This window comes from Apteryx mantelli, chromosome 4, assembly GCF_036417845.1.
Source record: "Apteryx mantelli isolate bAptMan1 chromosome 4, bAptMan1.hap1, whole genome shotgun sequence".
Taxonomy (NCBI): domain Eukaryota; kingdom Metazoa; phylum Chordata; class Aves; order Apterygiformes; family Apterygidae; genus Apteryx; species Apteryx mantelli.
Window position 1 is genome coordinate 26435896 of NC_089981.1, and position 13154 is coordinate 26449049.

Consider the following 13154-nt stretch of genomic DNA (forward strand, 5'->3'; position numbering starts at 1 on the left):
TGACTGCATGGCACTGGCCCAGCGTTGTCACCTGCATGTTGTCGGGACGATTCATATGCTATGTGTTAAGGCAGAAAAGAAAATCTCTAATGGTTTCTGGTTGAAGTTTAGCCAGAAGTGACCTCAGCCAGGGTGCTGCAAACATGGCCCTCCTCACCTTTTGCAGCTCAGTTTAATGTTATAGCACAGCTGGGTTTTTCTAGCATGGTTACATGGACACAGGTTGTCCTTATGTTTGCTGTACACTGTAATTGTGGCAAAGGGGAAGACTGAGGCATTTGGGAGGCAAAGGGAGAGGGTGGTCTGTGCACCTCTTTCTCAGCAGCTGTGCCAGCTTAAAGAGTTCATGCTGCATGTCTCATGCTGCTCTGCCATAATACTTCATTTTTTCTATTCAATGGCTGCAAGGTAGATCAGTTAGCTGCTGATTATTTAAAATAGGTGTATTTTTGCTGCCTCTGCTGCAGGAGAGTGAGGTAGGGGAGCATGGAGGACAGATGGAAATTCCTTAAACCAGTATTGGCAGCAAGGGGGGAAAAAAGAACTGTGCCCTTGATGCAATGGTAATATGGGACACCTGATGTTCTTTTCCTCTGTCAAGCACAATGCCAAGATCTTCAGGGGTTGGTCTAGAATATATGATACTAAAAATGTCCATTACTGATTTACATAAACAGTCTGTAAACTAACAGGGTGCTGGGACTGTAGTCCGAGATTTTGTGACTGTGATCAACATCTGAGATGTTGTAGTGTGTCTGAATGCAGGAAAATTCATTTTGGTTTATAAAGTGAGATTAAAATACATTCACTTTAATGCAATATCTGGGGTTGTTTTGTTATGACTTCCGGTTTTATTTGTATTTTTTTCCTCTCCTGTTGCTTGTTACAAGATGGTCTTAGCTTATTAAGACTGTTGTCTTTTTGGCTCTTGCTATTCTTTTTCTTTCCACTTAATTCCTTTGGGTTTGTTTACGGGTTTTGGGGGTCTTTTTTGCTCAGACCCTCACTGGTGTTGGCCAGAGAATTTCTAAAGCTGTTTGATTTCTGTTTTAGATGGCTTAGGAAAGGCTTTTTGGAATCCTAAGTATCGTGATGTAGGTTTCAACATGCAGGAAGTTGCAAGGTTTGAAAACTGTTGAGGGTTTCAGTATTGCAACGGAAGCAGTTACCTTAATCTGAACTTAAGAAACAATGTTCTTAATGCTGGACATAGCATGGCAGAGCAGAAGAAAGGATTATCTTTGACAGGTTTTTTTATATTGTTCCACTCTGTTAGCATGATGGGAAAATTTCAAGAGAGCTTGTACATATCAGAGTGTCTTTAATATTTTTTTGTTGTTGTTTTTTATTTCTTGGAAGGTTATTGACACTGGAGCTCTCATCATCAGAGTTAGAGAATTAGGTAATCGAATGTCTCTGAAGTGGTAGTCCTAGATTCTGGCTCCTATGCTGCTTTCTAGCTCTGCTCTGGGAAATGCAGTGACAAATGCTACTTTTACCATGGGCAGCAAGTGTCATTTCCTCAGAGTAAGACTGGGGAGAACAGCTAACTCATTAGCATCAGCTTCTGTTTTAACCACAGAATAAGCCAATAACTTCAAGGCTGTCCAAATAACTGTTGGTGCTAAAGTAACTTTTTCTGCACAGTTTTGTCCACCGGAAGACTAGTAGCAACAGAAGCCATATTAACCTATTTAACTTGTTTCATTTTGGTTAGGAAAGACACCTAGAAATGAGAAAGCAGCTTATTCTCTGTCCCTCTGTGATCCTGACTATGCTGTTACTGGAAAAAGTCATGCTTAACTAGTACAGTATGTGGTTTCCTATGATGTATCTAGCTACTTGCTATCCACTGAACTGAAGTTGCTAAGGTAATTTTCTATATGTTTCCCAATAGCTACAAGTTACCACAGACTGGAAATGGAAATGAAATAGTGATAGTAAAGTTAAGAGTGTCCTTGTTAAGTGCCTAATTTATCCAGTGCAGAAAGTCTGACTTCATATGAAAGTGGTGAGGTATCAAGAATGCAGTTAACTTGTTGTTGAGGCTCTTTGTGGCTGGCATATCCTTGAGGAGGCAGTGGGTTCAGAGGAGTTGTGTGTTTCTGCTAGCTTTGTGTATGGCCCATGTATTTTCTTCTTCAAGACTTTACCTGGAATCTTTCCCAATTTAACAAGTCCAGATCATGTCCTCCCTGATTAATATTAGAAAGGGTTTTTTACATATGTGAGCAGTCAGAAATTCTTTATCCAAACATAGCCATTGGCTTTACTAGTTTATCAGTTATGGCCCCCTCTTGGCTTTCAAGAGACTGTTCTTCACCTGAGTTATGTCCTGCGGGTGTAGTCTCTTGTTCTAACAAGGCTAGGTTTTTCTCTCAGCAGAATAACTTCCTTGCACTTAAGCCTTGGTATTAATATCCTGACTGATAAGGGAGTAGAGGAATTGTACTCTGTTTTAGCAGTGCTCCTAGTTAAAAATCCAGTAAGCTTCAGGTGGTGTCCAGTGCTTCAGATATCTAAAAGGATCCTATTAAATTATTTTTTAATTATTGTTATTGCTTAGTTTGTCTTTTATGCAGAGAAGAATACTTGTCTCTAAGTCTGCCATATCTTTTGTTGTTTACTGATAAGCAGATTGTCTTACTCTGGTAACTGAGGCATGGGTCTGATTTATTGTTCCTTACACAGCTGAGAAGAATTTTCCTGATGCAAAATACCTCTTTCTGGTGTAGAGTTGCAGCAGCATCGTATGTTACTTTCAGTTAGTACAAGCCTTTCTGGGAAATGAAATTCAGAACAAAACACATCAGATAGAACTAATCCAAAAGTTGAAATTCAGAGCTGAAAACTGCAGTTTTTTAAGAACCGCTTCCAGACTGGGAGGGAATATCCCTAACCTGTTGCCTTGTAAAACGACGGTATGAATCCGTGAACCTGTTACGGTGAATTAACCATGGCATGCCCTTATGATGTGTCAGCTACTCTACTGTAAGAGGTACCTCACCTCGGGGGGGGGGGGGGGCGCTAGTTTTAGAAAAAAACAATCAACAGCTAAAAGATGATGGTCTTGTTTCTTCTCACAGCTCCCATGCTGTTCTGAGGCCTGCTGCTTGGAGGGGTAATAATCATCATTGATTTGGCTCTTCAAGATTGTTTTCACCCTCTATCAGTCACAAGCTGGTAAGAACTGTAGTTAATTATGCTTTTTCTCTCTCCAAATGTTATGTGGCTACTTCATTTCAGGCTGGAACCTGCTTTAGGTGAAGGATGCAGCATGTCTGGCCGGGTGGTTCCCAGCTTTCTGGGGCTACACCTATGTCCCCTCCTGGGATCAGAGGCACTTTGGGCGGCATAACCACAGCCATGGGGTTGGATGTGTGCCTCTCTTGTAAATTAGAGCACGTGTGGTTGGGTCCCTTGGTGGAGCCACTTCTGGTCACATGAGTAAGTGGCACTAAACATGAGGTGGATTGTTCTGGTGAGCAATTAGAGGTTTCTTAGTCCTGTTTTGGTGTTAGTTATCTACTAAATGACATATAACTAGAATCTATTTATTGCATCTCGTGAAGAATTCCATCACACTAGTTAATTTGGGGAGGTAGAGATCTACTCCACCTTCTTCTAATGCTGACCCAAAAAACTATGGCTAGAATAAAGAACATACTTGTACTTATTACTGCAATTATTTATACTGCAGTAGTAGGAACTGCAGGACGCCTTTCTGTTAGGTGCTGAGCAGCATAGACACAGAATGAGAGAGAACCTTGCCCATGAATATTTGTACATCTAAAGCTATCCTAAATTAGCTTTCATCCTCTGCCTCTCTTTTCCTCGGCACATACCTGGTTGGTGTTCTGCTGCAGATTGAGTGATGTATTCATTTTCAAACTGACCATTTATAACTTCAAAATTATAAATTAAAAAAAAAAAAAGAAAAAAAGTCTCTTTCTGTGTAAGTGAAAGGAAAAACAAAATGTAGTGTTAGGTTGGAAATGATGAGGAGGGATAAATAAATGTTCTCATAATATATGATTTTATTTACCAAATTTTAATATGGTATCTCCCCTAGAACAAAAACAATAAATCTGAATCTGATCAAAGAAGGTGCTGTTTCAATTGGACTTGTTTTATAAAGATAAACTTGCTCAGTCAGTTCCAGCTTTTTAGTTTCTCTTCAAGAGTTTCTGAATTTATGAGCCAAATAACTTTATCTGGAAACAGGAACATTTGGACCATTGGTGTGTTTGTGGTGTGTGTGGTTTTGTTTTGTTTTTTTGGCGCAAATCTTTGACTGATGGAGGGAAGTCAGCAGTGGTGTTTCACAAGTACTTTTTCCAGGCTGTCACTTGATGTTACCATAAATTATCCCCCAGAGGGGTAGAAGGTGATGTGAGAAAGTTTGCAGTTAACAGTGGATTATTTAGAGTATTAAAACTGAAATCTGACCTTCAATTTTAGAGCTGCAAGAGGGTCTCATAATACTCAGCAGCTGGTGATAAAGTAGCAAATGATATGCTAATAATATAAAGTGATTTACCTTGAGGAAGAGCAGTCTTAATTTTACATCCAACATGACAGGCTCTGGACTACTCCTGTTACTGCTCAGACTGGATGTGTAATTAGAAAGTTCCGTGAAGCCATCAACTCAATGCTCAGCTATGGCCAAAATGGCAAGTAGTAGGAATAATGAAATTGCTAGGAAAATGAGAGAACAAATGCAAAGGGTTGTTGCTGCATAAATCCACGGTATACCTGTATCTTAAATATAGCATGCAGTTCTGTTCTGTGTCTCTGTCTCAGATAAAGTACACTAGGACTAGAAAGCTATAGAAGAAGGCAACAAGGATGAGCACAAGTATGGAATGGCTTCTGCACTGGAAACAAATAAACAGACTTCTCAGTCTGCAGGAGAGATGCCGCTGGGACAGAGATGGCAGAGACTTGTAAAAGAGAGTGGTGTGCTGAAGGTATATAGTAAAGAAATACTTGCTATTTCTTTTCATACAAGAAAAAAGCATCAAATGAGATGATCAGTTGGCAGATTCAAAACAAATCTGTGTTTCTTTCTCCCGTTTAGCGCACAGTTAAACAGACCTTTGAAGCTTAAGTGGATTCAAAAGTTATCTAAATACCTTCATGGAAAAATTCATTTAGGACAAAACTGTAAAATTATAACTTCTGTCCCAGGACGTCCCTGAACTACAGATCACTAGAGGCTGGGATAGCTTTTACATACTTGCAATTCTCTGTTGGTCACTGTGGGAGACGGGATGCTGGGCTGAATAGAACTTTTGCCTGAACCAGTATGACCGCTGTGTGCTATGCTATTATATTATAGGATTTGTTATTTGCTGTTTTTTTTTCATGTTTTCATCTAATGTTTTTCAAATATGTGGTGTGGGGAAAGCATAGCAGTTTAGTGCAGCAGTGGTAGAGCAGAAGGCAAAGTGTGAGCTGAGATGAGAAGAGGAAAAATAAGATAAAAGGATGAGGAATGTGCTGAACGCTGCCACCTGTGTTTTGTTGATGTTGCATGTTGCAGCTTCTTAACTCTGTCTTTTTGCTCTGTGAAGCAATTCTACCTTACAGGCTGGATTGCAAATCACAGTTAAAGTGTAAACTTTCTAACTGCTTTGTGGAGAAAGATGTGGTGGGATTCTGACAGATCTCCAAGAGACTAAAGTTCAGAGCATGCTTTACACTGTGTTGTGCAAAGTATAGTTCTGGTCTTTGGGCACTGTGGGTGAAAAGTGCTATTACCTTGTCTTTGTCATGAACTGTAGAAACCTAAGAAGACCTTCCTTTCTTCTTAGGTTTTTAAATAACAGTGCTTGGTTTCTGGTGAGAATCTATTTTCAACTGCAGGCAAAATAATAATGAAGGCCATCAGCAGAGTGTAAGGTTGGAGCTGAAAATACAAAGCACATAGCTGAAAAATTACCAGTTGCTAATAAGAAAATCCCAAAGGAGAGGGGAAGCACAAGTGAGTGCAAGTGGATGCAACTGTGTGACCAAGTGAGTGTGTGAGTGAGAATGCATGAGAGTGTGCAGAGGCATCAGTGCAATTGTAATGCTGTTGGGTGTGCACAGGTGTGAGCAAGCATGCAAGTGGATGCATGTGTGAGGGTGCTTTTCAGGAAGTAAGAAAGCTGAGGTTTTGAACTGTAATTTATGGCTTTTCTTTGTGCCCTGCAGACATGATTGTGGAGAAGTGGCTCCTGCTCCCCAGTCTTCTGCATGTCCTGATTCTATTAATTTTTCCCTGCTGCTGTTCCAAAGGGATTGTGCTGAAGACCAAATAATCAAGTGAAACCATAACAAGAGCATTTCCAGTCTGGAAGCCATTCCCACAATTTTTCTAGACATACCACAGTGCAAAGCTCCCTTCTTTTGTCTAGTAGTTATGATGAAATGAAGTATCCACACTTGTGGACATTGACAATACTTAGTTTTGAAAGCTGAAAACAGAAAATCAGGCTTACTGTGTGTTTGTGTGCTTGTGAGAACAGTGAGTTACAGACTGGAGGGGTATGTGTTTCCTCACAATGAAAGAAGGAACAGTATTTAGCAAAAAGTGGTATTGGTGTCCTTGTTGGACCCCGATATTGCTTTGTTCCTGAAAAATTTGTGAGGAAATTTGAATGTTACAAGAATGGGAGGAGATGGCTGTAAGTTGTGCTCCATCCAGCATTGTATTGAACTCTAACCATCGGGAAACATTTTGTCTGCTTCAGAGATGAAACACGTTCTCTTCAGTAGTAATATTGTGAGCCGGAGGTGTAATGATCTGTGGCAAGGGGTGACTATCACAGAAAGGGAAATCATCCCAACTTTTCCTTCCTTTGATGGCATTTTAAAGAGAGACTTCAGCAAAAGATGTGCCAGAGGGAATTTGCATGTTTTGTATTGACCTACATAAACCCTAGCTAAGTATAGAAATAACACAAATTGTTTCACTCTGCTTATGTCACCCTTTGTGCTTTATCAACCATTAATCTTTATTCTTCTGTCAATTCATACATGTCTAATATTGCATTGCAAATATTTTTCTCCCTTCCAAAAGTATTCATAAAAATCAGAGTGGGGGAGAATAAATCTGAAAGAGTGTTGTCTGTACTTGGCTTGCTAGTGCCAAGCTGTGTGGCTAGAAAATGGAAATGCAGACTTCTACCTACTGCAAAAGAATGGAAATAAATCATAATGCAAGATCATACAATTTCTTTTGTATATCCTGGAGTTGGAAAACTGACAGACCAATACAACATTTTTTTTCAATGTCTTGAGCTTTATTTCAAAAGACAGAAAATCTATATAAACACTTGTTTTAATATCTAACTGATAACTTTCTGTCCAAATCAGATGTATTTGCTAGAATTAGGGGGTTGACCTGAATGGTCCATGTCTCCGGGAGAGTGGAGGGGCAGGCAGGCATGGGGTGGTGAAGTTGAAAACAAAGGGTACAAAGAACCTTGTACAGAAAGAAAATTAAGATTGCTATGTACTCATGCAGCTGACACTCATTTTTTAAGAATATTTTTGCAGAAGCAGGAATTAAATAGTGATGTGAAAATAAAGTAACTGTAACTGTAAACTTTAAAGACCAACATTGAATCTAATGTGCATGTAAATGTCCATCACACTATAATTACTCAGGTGCTATTTCTGCTTATAGGGATTTTAACATGAAATGTTTTACAGTACTTAGGCTTCACACTAATTCTGTGAAATAGGTACATGTTAAATCAAGAGTTTCACGGACTGTGAAACAAAAGTTATTCGATGTTGTGGAGCAAGTTCCACCCTATGAATAAAACTCAGAAGCTGTGATTCCAAATTTGTTGATACAACTTAGAAGTGGAAAAACAGCACTGTGAACCAATACATAAGAGCTTCCTAGAATTGGTTACCTACATGCTGTCCACATTTCTAGTGCTGGCTTTAGATTGAAGATGGCTCATACTGCCTTTCTTTCTTTATGGGATTTGTTGCAATTGGTGGAAGTGTTAATAGTTATGAAAGACAGTGGAGATGAAAATAGCAGTGAGGCAGAATGACCTTTAAAATGGATCAGGACAGCAACAAGTCGTCTTTTGGACCTTATCTCCTTTATTTGTATTATCATTTCTTCTGGCCTGACTCCCACAACGCTGCTCTGCCACAGTCTATGCCTTCTCCCCTCTCCCCCACCAAGCTGTTACGTACAGCGTAAAAACTTTCATCAGTATATCTGAAAGCCTTTGCAGTTGCTCTGTGTTTTGCAAAACTCACAGTTATGTAACGTCCATTTTGCAGGCTCGTAAGCTGAAGCCAAGATAAACCAGTTTGCCCAAATAAACTGCACCCATTATAACTGTTATCAAACTCGCAGAAATGCAAGCCTCAGGCTGTAATCTCTAACTTAATTTCAGAAATGGAGTAGGTTTGGCTGCTTCATTACCAGAGGACTAGAAGGACAACCTATCAACAAATGCTTTTTATTCATTTAACATGTGAGCCTCTCCCCAAAACTGTGTGTGAACCTCTGGAGCCCCTGCCAGCCCTTCCTAAGTGACATCCTTCCCCAGCCCACCCAAACTGCGCAGGCTCCCTGTTGGGTAGAATCACTAGACCTGCAGGGATGGAAACAAATTTGATCCTTGAATGCAGCCATGAGGCTGTATCATCTGGTCCTGAGGCAAAACTCCCTTTAGATGAATGACTGCAGACATAGGGTCCCTCACTGGACTCAAGTTTTAGGTAAGAATTGATGTGTTCCATGCATCAAAATATTCTGACTTTTGTAACATTATGGCTTAGTGTAGACTGCAATTATGTAATATAATCGTTTGAGGGCTTGCGAAGCCATTAAAGATACCAGTATCATGTTTCTGCAAATCCTCATTTGCAGCAACAGTCCAAAGCATTCATCCCCGGTACTTAATGATCACAGAGGGACGTACGTTTTAAGCATGGGCTTTAAAAATGCTTTCAATAAAAGCTCTACCTCTGTTGGCACATCTGTCTGCCTCTTGCCATTAGGCTAGCAGCATGTTTGTCTTTCAAGTCCTTTTGTTTGCAAAAGTGTTAGTCATTCTCCGTTAGTACTCTCTAGTCTGCATGTATTGCCATCCATTCTATGTACACTTAGTTTGGAGCATAATACAGCATTTGTTCTTTGTTGCTAAATTAATGGTTTCTAATGAGTCAGTCTTTAGTGTTAGAGAAGCCTGTGTTGACCCTAGAAAATGAGGTGGGCTAGGTCCCCACAATGCGAGGTGGTGAAATAGCTGTGTGCCCCATAGAGAAAGGGAAAAAGGAAAGGAAATAAGCAGTGAAACAATGCTAATATTGGTGGTTATGCTCCAGAGGCTTATTGAATTTTCAGAAGTGTTCTTTTTTTTTTTTTTTTTTGAAAGGAAATTCAAAAACTAAGAGGATTTCCTGAGTCAAATTTAGGGTTAAAAGGGAGTCTCTGTATTTGGAAACAAGGCCTTGTGGCCTGATTTTTCAGAGACTGAATATATTCTAGAGTTTGCTGCAAATCCCCTGCAGTGAGAGGTCACAGGGAGCCTTATCAGATTAAGTTATGATGCATACTGTCACAGAAACAGATAGTTTCAGCTTTTTGTTCTGTGTACCCTCATCTCTTTGTCTGAATGCAACACAGTAACTTCTGAGACTGCATCTAACCAATTCCAAACTTCCAGGGAATGTTTTAAATATCAGTGAGATCAACCCTGTTAATTTTGGTGCAAATAGGAAATGAGTAAAGCTTAATTTCCACTCAAATCAAATAAAGAAGGTTTTTTTTTTTTTTAATGTTTTCAGTGTAAGCGCTTTACATTTGTTAGGCTATCTGTCTTTTTCCTTAGAAAAACGTGTGGTGAAATTGTGATACGAGAGAAGATAAGCACTTAGAAGTGGTATAATTGAGAATAGGATTTTAGCCTGACTATTCCAAACTGAAGGATTTGTGCTAGCAAGTTTCAGGAAAAAGGGGTGTGTGTGGGGGAATTCTGTTTCAAATCTATATCTTCGTCCCTTAATGAAAGCTGTAAGAATTCACTGTATACATACTCAAAGACATCTGGGGAATTCTCTAAAAAGCCTGGGAAGCTGACAGCTGATGTTTCTTGTATTTTCAGGGTTGAAAAAGGTCTACTTCTGTCTGTTTTTAAAACAATCAATTGTAGTCTCTCTTGACCAAAGACATAGATCGGTGATGATCAGTATTAGATACTCTCTGCTGCTTTGGGGGAGTAGGCAGGAACTAAATTTATAGTACTTCAATGAATGGTAGAGCCATTTTATAAGACTAGCATACTAATTTTTACTTGATTTTAAATCTCATAAAGGCTTTTATTTTTTTCTTCAAAGAAAAATTGTGACTTACTGTTTTTTCTGGCTTAAACCTTATGACTTTTTCAAGGTTTTTAGTGTCCTATAGGAGATAGGCATTTTACTATACAACCTGATGACCAGGCTACAGTTGGATTTGTTTTCAATAACGTGATACCAGGAAGAAGAAAACGAGCTCACTAATAGAATATGAACAAACAGCTGGATGACCTAGCTTTACATTAGTTTGGTATTTTGACACATAGTCTTTTACAGGTCAAGGATTCAGCTGGGTACCTTTGGGGATGCGGAGGGGGCTGCTAAAATGTTGCAGTTGGATTCATCCATTGATTTTAATGCAATAAAGCCAAGATGATTTTGTTCTTTTCAGGTTATGTTTTCAATGAAGCCAGAGCAAAACGTCTGCTGATTTAAACGGAACATCAAGATCATGCTTAATGCTGTGTGAAGAACTGTGGTGTGATTCCTGACTTGGGTGAGAAATTTCTGCCCTTCCAAAGGGCTATGCAGTACTGTAAGGAAAGTTATATTTGTGGGTGACATATATGTAATGTAATCATTTTTTTTCCTGGAAGATTTGGGATTTAGTTAAAATGAGATAGCTAAAGATTTTTCTGTTAAAATGTTTTGAAGAGTCACCAGTCTACACTTTCACCACACAGGAGTGTAAACTTAAACACTTGCTGCACTGCAAAATTCAGCACTTAACTATGAAAAATTAGGTATTGGAATACAGGTGGAATTAGCCTGTGACACTGTTGAAGTGCTATTCCTGTATCCATATTTTCCATATCCTTCAGCTATTCTCTTGAGTGTATTTCTCAAGCAAATGCCTACTACCATTTAAAACTTATTATTACATTTATATTTAGGAAATAAGTCATAAGTCATTTTTCTTAATACTCTTACTGGGTTTGCAAATGCTTTAATACTGCCCAGGTGCTGCCCATAATTAGGGTAAGTGCTATATTTCTCCATGTCCTGATGTGTCACTGCTTCACTGTAGAAGAATGACTGACTGTGGGTCCTGAGAACCTTTGCTGACAGGTAGGAGATTTCTCCGACACCTTTGGAAGATGAGAAGCAATGTTCCCAATGCATTCTGCAAGCCTGTACTTGGGCGCATAGTTCTGGTCCTGACACAGAATTCCTGTTGTATTCAGCAGGATTATTCTGATGGATAAGGCGTATCCATGAAGACAGCGCTCATGACAAGACCCGAACTGTGCGGTATGCAGATTAGCAGACCTACTTCTTGAAGCTTCTCAGTGTGCAGGTGCATACACGAGCACACATTACTTATTTCCTCCCACGCATGCACAAGCTCTATCCCAAGTTGTTAGGTGAGCTGCAACATGTAGTAATACTGTTTGCTGCTTTCTGCTGTGGGCTGACTACTGCAGTCAAGTGCAGGAAAGTTCTCCACTGAACAGAGGTCGTTTTGATTACAACAATACTCAGTTTTGTCCCTCAAACGCATGGCCGTGTTTCTGCTTATGAAGGTAAACAGCAAAGACAAGCTATAAATGCTTCTGAATAACGTGTCAGTATTCTAGTCTTATATAACTGGCATTAAGTATAAGATGCTTTTTTTTTTTTTTTTTTAAGCCAAATAAAGCATCTTGGCAAGGATTTCAGGTATTTTAAATTAATTCTGCTATTTCTGGAACATCCATTAGATAAAATCCGTTGAGTTTGAATCATTGGCCCCCTAACCTGAAAAACAGTTTTACAAATGTCCTCCAGTAAGCATATTGTGCACTTAACTTATCCTGTGAAGACTACAAAAATTGTGTACTAAAATACAAGGGTTGAGGGCCAAACCCAGGACAGCATCAGAGTTGGACTGGGACATGAAAAGTACCACAGTGAAATCGTAGTGTATATTGCTGAGAAGAAATTATTGCATGCAATTACAAACAAATGTTTGACACAATGTTGATTTTTTTTTTTTCCTGTGGCAGAATATTTTCTGTGACTTGCAATGCTTAAAGAAGAACTCTGAAAGGAAATTGTGTTAGCAGTTAACATAGTTTTACTACAAGAAACATTATGTGATTAGCTCATACCAGAATGGAAATGCCAGATTTTGCTGGTGAGAACTCAACTCTTGCATGGTGCTGCAGGAATTTGGGCAGCTGGTAGAAGGCCCTATATTCTTTTTCTCAGCAGCCTGCCTCAGTGGAATGGTATGGATGTTCTGCAAGGAGATCACTGTGGAAGTCTCTTGCTCCTTCTGCTGCTGCTGTTTTTTATTTTTAATTATTTTTGTTTATTCTTCAAAACAGGATAATCCAGGCAAGTGCTCTAGTAACTGTGAAGTTTTATCATCCTCCATCTTTGTGTGCCTGATTAAGTATGAGTCTCTGTGATTGGGATTTTAAATACCTAACTTGCCAGAAGCTTTCCCAATTATCTCAATTACCTTTACCCAAGGAATGATTACTATTTCCAGGTGTGCATCCTGTTGTCCACAGTTCCTCAGGTTTTTCTGGCATCATTCTTACATTAATAGTCCTAACCAAGGCATACTATAGACTACCAACTATCCCGTGGTACCTCCTTAGTATATTGTAGCACTGACAAAGTTTCTACATGCATTTTCTAACTCTTCCACTTTTACTCCATTTTAGGAATATTCAGAAGCTTCATTTTTAATTAAAACCTTCAAATGGTAGAAACTTTGCATCTGTATAGTGGAACACTTTCATTGCTATCCAGAGAAACTTTCATATAACTTCTCTGTTTATATAAACTATAAAAAGAAGTTATATGAAAAAGCTAGACAAAATGAAAAATGTTATGTCCAGATA

The 13154-nt window shown here is 39.1% G+C and overlaps 1 protein-coding gene across 7 annotated transcripts in view; it reads left to right on the top strand.

The window, feature by feature from the left end:
• Positions 1-13154, top strand: part of PIK3C2A (phosphatidylinositol-4-phosphate 3-kinase catalytic subunit type 2 alpha) — an 80820-nt gene that overhangs the window by 1924 nt on the left and 65742 nt on the right. For 5 of the 7 annotated variants that reach the window (XM_067296057.1, XM_067296055.1, XM_067296060.1 and 2 more), the window contains exons 2-3: positions 3087-3183; positions 10712-10816. The gene's annotated coding sequence lies outside the window, so the exon portion shown is untranslated. Of the gene's footprint in view, positions 1-2672; positions 2999-3086; positions 3184-4803; positions 4971-10711; positions 10817-13154 lie in introns of those variants that run through there. The other 2 variants (XM_067296058.1, XM_067296056.1) reach the window with 2 other exon arrangements.